This window comes from Palaemon carinicauda, chromosome 24, assembly GCF_036898095.1.
Source record: "Palaemon carinicauda isolate YSFRI2023 chromosome 24, ASM3689809v2, whole genome shotgun sequence".
Classification (NCBI taxonomy): Eukaryota; Metazoa; Arthropoda; class Malacostraca; order Decapoda; family Palaemonidae; genus Palaemon; species Palaemon carinicauda.
The window spans coordinates 103,050,153-103,060,152 of NC_090748.1; positions in this window are offsets into that span (position 1 = coordinate 103,050,153).

Here is a 10,000-nt window from a genome sequence, read left to right on the forward strand (position 1 = left end):
TAGACATATAGGCTCCCCTAAAGACCCCATCCTTAGCTCATAAGGATGGTGAGTTTGCAACGACCGAAGGAACTAACGAGTTTGAGCGGGACTTGAACCCCAGTCTGGCGTTCACCAGGCAAGGACGTCACCAACAGGCCACCACAACTGCTATTAATGGCAACTATTCCACGAACTGCTGATTTTTACTTAGAAAAAAAAAATTCAATTCCCGTTTAATTAAATCGTCCGGCATAAATGAAGAATCAATCGACATTGCCCATTGCAGTAACATTTCGTTATGTTCAATACTCGTATCAATTTCCAATCTCTAATAATTGATATGTTTCTAATTATAGCTGCTTCGTTGTAGATATTAATAGTTTTGCGTAGTATAATTACTTAATCTGAATAGCTACTTATACATTTCGAGTATTTCATTTCATTACCTTTATTGATGTATTGGTTGGTATCAGAATAATTTATGGAGGTTAATAACCTCGGCCAACGAAGTAGGAAGGAGGTTATGTTTTCGTCCCTGTTTGTATGTGTGTGTATTTATTTGTGAACAGCTTCCTAGCCCCAATTTCAATCGTTGAGTAATAAAACTTACAGGAATTAACTATTATGTAAAAAAGCTGGAAATAATTAAATTTTGGAAGGGCAAGGTCGAAGGTCGAGGTCAAGATCAAGCACAATGTCCAATTCACGTAATCAGCCATAGGTTTGGACCTCATTGTCAAAGATACTTCAAATTTGTTCACTTTAGAGTGTAGGAAACCTCACGCCAATTAATACAGGTTAAGGTCAAAGGTCAAGGTCAAGGTCGAGCAAAAGGTCGAGAAATAACCTACCGCAGCGGAGGTCTGTGCTCTACTGAGTGCTCCTGTAGTTCATATTTTGAATTGTATTAATACCTCCACTTCAATCAAATCTATTCTTAGTTTTAGAAGGCCTTTCAGTTCCAATTTTGTAATGTACATTTGTAATGTAATGTAATTTTTCAATTTGATTATGTAATTTTGTAATGTAATTATGTAATTTTGCTTATGTAATTTTTTTTATTAACCTTATCTTTCCGTTCATATTTTTGGAACTGATGTAGATTTTTTATGCCTAATGCATTCACCATCAGACAGTGCATTCAATCATTTAGCTAACTTTTTCTTATTGAAGCGTCTTTTATGTACATTTTACGTCTATCACCTAGAATGAGGCACGGTGTTTAATTTTCATAGGAGAAATTCAAATTTTATTATAATGATTATTTACTTGTATAGCACCATAAGTATTTACTTAAAATTAGATTGACCATGTTTTTTTTTTTTTTCGTAAGAGGCATTCCCTTTTTATTACAATATTTATTTGATAAATATTATAATTTTAATAATAATGATAATTGTAATAATTTTAATAATGATAATTTCAATAATTTTAATGATAATAATTTCAATAATTTAATAATAATATTAAAAATAAATTTGATAGTAATATTTTCAATAATTTTGATAGTAATAATTTCTATAATTTTATTAATAATAATTTCAATAACTTTAATAATAATTTTAGTAATTTTGATAATAATAATGATAATTAGAATAATTTTGATTATAAGTATTTACGTATAATACTTAGAACGACCTTCATTTTATTTCATTATATTTAATTTAATTTTATTTTATTTTTGTAAGTGGAATTCCCTTTCTATTTTAATGTTTTTTTTATGTATTGTATCAAAAAAGGAAAAATAGAATTATACTTTTCATCCAGTATAATCAAAATTATTCTAATTATTATTATTATCGGATGAAAAGTAGGATTTTTTTAAAGAGCTTTTTAAAATAACGTCTTCGAGACCTTTATATAAAAAAAAGTCTTCAATAGCTTTTTAAAAAAACGTCTTCGGTTGCTTTATAAAATAACGTCTTCGAGAGCTTTATAAAATAACGTCTTCGAGAGCTTTATAGAATAACGTCTTCGAGAGCTTTATATAATAACGTCTTCGAGAGCTTTATAAAATAACTTTTTCGAGAGCTTTATAAAATAACGTCTTCCTGAGCTTTATAAAAGAGTCTTCAAGAGTTTTATGAAATAACGTCTTCGAGAGCTTTATAAAATAACTTTTTCGAGAGCTTTATAAAATAACGTCTTCGAGAGCTTTATAAAATAACTTTTTCGAGAGCTTTATAAAATAACGTCTTCGAGAGCTTTATAAAATAACTTTTTCGAGAGCTTTATAAAATAACGTCTTCCTGAGCTTTATAAAAGAGTCTTCAAGAGTTTTATGAAATAACGTCTTCCAGAGCTTTATAAAATAACGTCTTCAAGAGCTTTATAAAATAACGTCTTAAAGAGCTTCATAAAATAACGTCTTCAAGAGCATCATAAAATAACGTCTTCAAGAGCTTTATAAAATAACGTCTTCAAGAGATTTATAAAATAACATCTTCAACAGATTTATAAAATAACATCTTCAAGAGCTGTATAAAATAACGTCTTCAAGAGCTTTATAAAATAACGGTGATTTAGCTGACAACCGCAGAGAAGAATCTTCTTTTGCGTGCCTTTTTTCTCTTCAGACTTGGAGTAAGGCAATCTCCCGGATCTTGTTCAAATTGTCTCTAATTCCCAATGGAACGAACTTTTTGGAGATTTTTTTATACATCTCTCTCTCTCTCTCTCTCTCTCTCTCTCTCTCTCTCTCTCTCATCTTTAAACCCCCCTCTCTCTCTCTCATGTATTGGAGATTTCTTTATACGTCTCTCCCTAGAACCCTCTTTAAATACCTCTCTCTCTCTCTCTCTCTCTCTCTCTCTCTCTCTCTCTCTCTCTATCACCTTTAATCATTGACAGACAAGAGGAAGCAAGAAGGGTTCAAGGAAAAACTATAGTTTTCAAAATTAAGAATTACTTGTAAAGATAAGCTTCAAATAAATAAACCCTAACTAAATAAATACGAAACAAAAGGCGAGAGAAAAGAACAAGCAAGCAAACTTCAAGATATACAAATAAAAGAAAATCTTGCGAATGCAGAAATGTGTCAAAAAAGCGTTGAATGTTTTGTAAGAAATATGTTGTTGAAATATCCTTAGGCTTCTTAATCTTTCCAAGGGGAGAGTTTGAAGTGATTCCCTCTCGGCTAGATTCCCACAGCTTTGTTCTTGAGAATGCAGGTCAAATGAAGTCCTCCTACATTATATTTCTAAAAATTCATCACGTTTAAAGGCCGCTCATGAATGGCAGAGGCAAAGGACAGTGACATTACCCTATGAAGCAGGACAATGCTATAGAGACAGACCATATATACATATGATCAGCGCCCAAGCCCCCTGCCCACCCAAGTTAGGATTAAAGAAGGCCATGTAATGGCTGCTGATGACTCATCAGGTAGACCTATAGGCTCTTGGGGGAGCCTATAGGTCTACCTTAGCTCACAAGGATGGTGAAGTTGCAGCGACCAAAGAAACTATCGAGTTTGAGCGGTACTCGAACCCCAGTCTAGCGTTCACCAGTCACGGACATTACCAGTTCGGCCACCACAACGTCAGCTGAATAGAACCTGAAGCTTCAGAAATGCTGAGAATTAAGGTAAAATAAATTCCTTCTAAACTATAATTCTAGAATTTGCCAAGTCAGCTAGATAAAATCTGAAGCTTTAGAAATGCTGCTTTTATTTTGCTTGATTATGTTTATAATGAAGATAAACAGTTTCCATCTGTCTGTATAGTTTAACAATATATGATAGGATTTTATACATCGTGGATGCATATCAATGTAAGAATCAGAAAAATGTGAATAATGAAGAGAATGAACAGTTTTCATCTGTCTTATAACATGACAATATGTATTAGGATTACTAAAAGAATGTATTTTATAAATGGTAAATACTTAACATAAGAAACAGAAAAATTATGAATTCTTCCCAGCACAATCTTGAAACTAAAGACAGAAAGGAAAACTTTGGATAAAAGAGTGAAGGGATTTTAAATAAAAAAAATTTAAGTTATGAAAAGAGAGAGAAGTAGCAAGGAGGAAAGAAGGTTGAAATATGAAATTGATTAATAAGTAGCATTCTGTTAAATCAAGAAATCCTTCACAATTAGATAAAACTGTAATTTTAATCGGAAATTCTGCGTAAAAATATACTGTTCTTAACCGCATTTCAGTAAAATACAAGCGACCGTAATTTTACCCTAATTTGTTATTATGTTTCACGGGCTGTTGACCGTAATATCACTCCTTTACGTCAATATATCCGTTTTTAAAACGATACAAATCCTGGAATAAATGTTGCCAGACATATACTGTTTTTTTTTAATGCAATTTTGTAAAAGTATTGAGCGGTCTTCTCTTCTTCTTCCCACTTAGAAATAATATTCCTTTTCCTGTATAAGAAGAGTCTGTTTAGCTACGCCTTAAAGCTATTGCTGACGGAAATCTTCTCAGATGAAATTACGTTTCAGAAAAATAATATATAATAAAAATATTTTGAATAAAGGTAGTTTATCTCGAGGCGAGAGGAATTATAGTAATTAGTTTTTCATAAATCTTTATTGTTATTCAAGCAGCCTGCAACGTGGAAGAATATGTTTTCATATTCATATGTTGTTTAACAGGATAATTTTTTTGATATATGTAAATTTCAGTATGCGATGAATTCTTGGGTAATTCGAAATTGTCTTCTTGGAAAGGTTTATTTTTTGCAAACTATATTTTAGCGTATCTCATAACCATCTTATTTGTCTAGATTATTAGAAAAATTGTTAGCCATCAGAAAGTTTATAACTTCGCTAAAATAAAAGTCTGTGATGAGTACTGACTTATTTAAAGGTCGCTCATGAATGGCAAAGGCGAAGGATAGTGAAAATGCCATAGCAGGATAATGCCCTAGAGACTGCCCATATATACATATGATCACCTCTCAAGGCTCCTTTCCACCCAAGCTAGGACCAGCGATGGCCAGGAAATGGATAGCTGCTAATGACCCAGCATGTTAATTGAAATACTCCCAATATCTCCCATTCTTAGCTCACATATGATCAGCGCCCAAGGTTCCCCTCCACCCAACCTAGGGCCAGGGATGGCCAGAAAATGGCTACTGATGACTCAGCATATAAACAGAAAAGGCTCGCCTACATCTACCATACTTAACTCACAAAGATGATGAGGTTAATTACACTATAAAGAGTCTATCAATATTGAGGGGAACTCGAACACCAGTCCAGAATATCAGCGCCTAAAGCTCCTCTCCACCGAAGCTAGGACCAGGGATAGCCAGGAAATGGCTGCTAATGACCCAGCATGTAAATTGAAACACTCCCTCAAATCTCCCATCCTTAGCTCACAGGGACGGTGAGGTTGCAGACACTATAAGAAACTATCAATATTGAGGGGGTCTCGAACACCTGTCCAGAATATCACTAGGCAGGGTTATTTCAAATAGTGACGTCATTTGATCAGCTCCCCCCTCCCCCCTCCCCGTTAACCAATCATATATATATATATATATATATATATATATATATATATATATATATATATATACATATATATATATATATATATATATATATATATGTAGATATATAAATACACACACACACACACACACACATATATATATATATATATATATATATATATATATATATTACATATATATATATATATATATATATATATATATATATATATATATATATATATATATACAGTATTGCTTTTGAATTATAAAGAAAAAAACATCCATAAAAACGTAAAAGATTCTTCAAAAATTATTCAAGAGTCGATAAGTTTGCAATAAAAAATATCTTCTTCTTTGTCAAAGTTACAATTGTAAATATATGTTAATAAAAAATTATTCTTGTAAATATATTAAAATGTATTTACAGTATTATGATAAAGGAGAATTTCAACATTGCTTTTACAAAAGAAAAAAAAAAGGAAAATGCCACTCAAATTTAATAATTTTTTTTTTAATTTTCGCTTCTTATCTCAACAATGAATTACAAAGTTTGCAATCAATGCAATAATAAAGTTTTACAAAAGCGACTGCGTCTTGTGAGAGGAGAATTTACTTCTGGTCTGTGATGACATAAGATGCACCAACTCTTTCATAAGCCTTATCTCTGTTGGCGCGTGCGAGAGAGAGAGAGAGAGAGAGAGAGAGAGAGAGAGAGAGAGAGTCGTTTGGGAGAGAAAATATGGCCAGGAGAGCCAATGGATGATGACGCAGATGGAGAGACCTTTTGGTTTTGGGGTGTACATCAATGAGAAGCTTTTTCTTAAAAAAAAAAAAAAAAAAAAATCTATGAAGAAAAATATGTCTAAATACATAAATTTCTTACAGATTAAATATTTCTATTCAAGAGGAAAATATTATATAATTACAATTTCTTGTAGATGATGTCAATGATTTTTTTTTTTTTTTTTTACGAACGAGTTTTATAGACCTTTTGGTTTTGAGGTGTAGATCACTGAGAAAGTATGATATATATATATATATATATATATATATATATATCCTTTCTGAGCGGAGATACCTGAACGTGGTGAAAAGGTTGACATACCGCCATGATTACCAAACCTGTACTTTTCACTAGGGTGGTTTGCTGTGAGAGATCAGATGAAAATCTCCAACCGTCATCAATCTGATCAGGCCAAAGTGGAGATGTAATCTGGCCAACCCCCAGACATAAATTGACATGTCCAAGGTCTTTGTCCTACAATGGATTCGAAAAGGATGTATTTTTGGTGTCGATGTTGTGTGTGTGTGTGTGTCTATATATATATATATATATATATATATATAAATATACATAATGTAGGTAGTAGGTTGGCCAGGTCACCAGCTGCCCGTTGATATACTACCACTAGAGAGTTATGGGGTCCTTTGACTGGCCAGACAGTACTACATTGGATCCTTCTCTCTGGTTACGGTTCTTTGCCTACACAGACACCGAATAGTCTGGTCTGTTCTTTACAGATTCTCCTCTGCCTCATACATCTGACAACACTGAGATTACCAAACAATTCTCCTTCACCCAAGGGGTTAACTGATGCAATGTAATTGTTCAGTGGCTACTTTCCTCTTGGTAAGGGTAGAAGAGACTCTTTAGCTATGGTACACAGCTCTTCTAGGAGAAGGACACTCCAAAATTAAACCATTGTTCTCTAGTCTTGGGTAGTGCCGTAGCCTCTGTACCATGGTCTTCCACTATCTTTGGTTAGAGTTCTCTTGCTTGAGGGTACACTCGGGCACACTTTTCTATCTATTTTCTCTTCTTGTTTCGTTAAAGTTTTGATAGTTTATATAGGAAATATTTATTTTAATGTTACTATTCTGAAAATATTTTATTTTTCCTTGTTTCCTTTCCTCACCGGGCTATTTTCCCTGTTGGGGCCCCTGGGCTTATAGCATCCTGCTTTTCCAACTAGGGTTGTAGCTTAGCATTTAATAATAATAATAATAATAATAATAATAACCCACATTTTATGAAAAATTAAATTTATTGAGTTTTCGAAGGGACCATCTCCCTTCCTCTTCAGAAAAAAGAGAGATGGTTCCTTTTAAAGCACAATAAATTTCATTTTCCGTAAATTGTTACCTAATTATATATAAATATATATATATATATATATATATATATGTATGTGTGTGTGTGTGTGTGTGTGTGTGTGTGTGTATATATTAATAAGACCCTTCCTCCATCAGATTTACATTCTCAAGAACCCCCTCTAGCGTCTTAGTGAGCTAACATCGTCGATCCCAGACCTTTACAATAGACAACAAGAAGCAAACTGCATCCCCCCCCCACCCCCCCCCCCCCCCACCCCCCTAAGGAATGATATTCAACGGAGTATAACAAATGAAGGATCTCTTAGCTTTGCCTTTCGTCAGTAGAAGTGGATGCCCTTGGATGTCTTTAATTCACTTCTCTCCTTCGGGTGGGTTTTTCACTTCCTCTTGCTTCTGTTGAGATAGAACTTTTCTCAAGATCCCTTCACAATGCTCACTGCCTGTATGTTCCTTTACGTAATCTCCGGGAATGCTAGATTACCTTACGTAATCGCCTTCGGTAAGAGTAAACGGGTAAATGTAAACAATAAGTTTTTATACTTGACTTCCTTGAAATCTGTTTTTTTAGTCTCCGTGAGTTGATATTGAGTATGAAGAGAAGAATTGGTATTCGTCATATAGCTTCTTTATGGTGAAAGGGTTTGCGAAACGTTATGATCAGCAAAGCTGTACTAGTCATGGATATTCATGCTATACTCAATTTTATTTTAATGAGGCGCATTTGTACTGACTTGTAAGTGTGTCCTTTTAGCTCGGAAAAGTTTTCTGTTAGCTGATTGGTTGGACAAAATAATTCTAACCAATTTGCTATTAGGAAACTTTTCCGAGCTAAAATGGCACCCCTGCGAGTCGGTGCAAATGCACCTCGTTATGAAAAAATGAGTATAGTTTAGTTTGCTGTGAGCGATCAGTCAATGGTCTCACACCATCACCAATCCACACCATGCTGAAAAAAGGCCAAACCTCAGACATGAATAAGGACATGTCTGAAGCATTTGTACTGTAGTGGACTAGAACTGTCTCCATTTGCTGTTGTTGTTGTTGCTCTTCTTTTTCTTATTGTTGTTGCTGTATATTTTACATTATCGAAAGGAAACTAGGAAAATCAAATGTATAACTTTTTAATGAAAATCGTGTAAATTGAACTATATATATATATATATATATATATAATCTACATATATATATATATGTATATATATAGATATATATATATATATATATATAATATATATATATATATATATATAGATATATATACATATATATATGTATATATAATATATATATGTATATATATATATATATATATGTATATATAAATGTATACGTATATATATATATATATATATATATCCAATCAATCACTGAAATACCACCCATGAATGGCATTTAATACCGAATTCTATCTTGGAAATGTATATCCACTTGGAATTCATTTTATGGTAACAGCTTCTGGCCGGGTGGAGATTACGAACCCCCACCTGTTCGGCTGAAAACTATGCCTGCAGAGACCTTACCGACTGAGCTATCAGATAGCTCAGTCGGTAAGGTCTCTGCAGGCATAGTTTCCAGCCGAACAGGTGGGGGTTCGAATTTCCATCCGGCCAGAAGCTGTTACCATAAAATGAATTCCAAGTGGATATATACTCCCAAGATAGAATTCGGTATTAAATCCCATTCGTGGGTGATATTTATATATATATATATATATATATATATACCTCCTGGAGGTATAGTAATAGTAGTAGTAGTTTATCAAGCTGCTCATCCAAAAAGTGGTCGTATACGTTATTATGCGTTTGGAACACCTCTTGCGTGTTCTCTATAACACAGGGGCGTGGGGCTATCTTCTGTGGGGTTAGGATATCCCCTGGGGTGTGGTGAAGTCCCTAGGGGTGTAGGAAAATACCCAGGGTCGTGGAGATGCTCCCAGGTGTGTGATATCCCCCAAGGATGTAGGGAAGTCTTCAGGGATGTTGGGATATCTCTAGGGCGTGAGTAAATCCCCTGTCGTATGGAGATGTCCCTAGGGAGAGAGAAAATCCCCAGGGGTATGGGTATGTTACCAGGGGGCGTGTATAAATCCATGGGCGTGAGGATGTCCACAGGGCCGTGGTGATGACCTTGAGTCGATTACTGGTTACCAGTGTCGTTTGATAAGCTGGTGTAGCCCTTTAGATCACGGCTCTAATACAGTACTTACAATCACTGAATTAAAATACCCAAGAATTTTTTAATGCTAAAATATACAACTTTCGAAGCTAATATTAGGGACATCTGCTTTTCAGATCTCTCTCTCTCTCTCTCTCTCTCTCTCATGTCAGGATGCCAGATAACTCTCTCTCTCTCTCTCTCTCTCTCTCTCTCTCTCTCTCATGTCAGGATGCCAGATAACTCTCTCTCTCTCTCTCTCTCTCTCTCTCTCTCTCTCTCAAAACG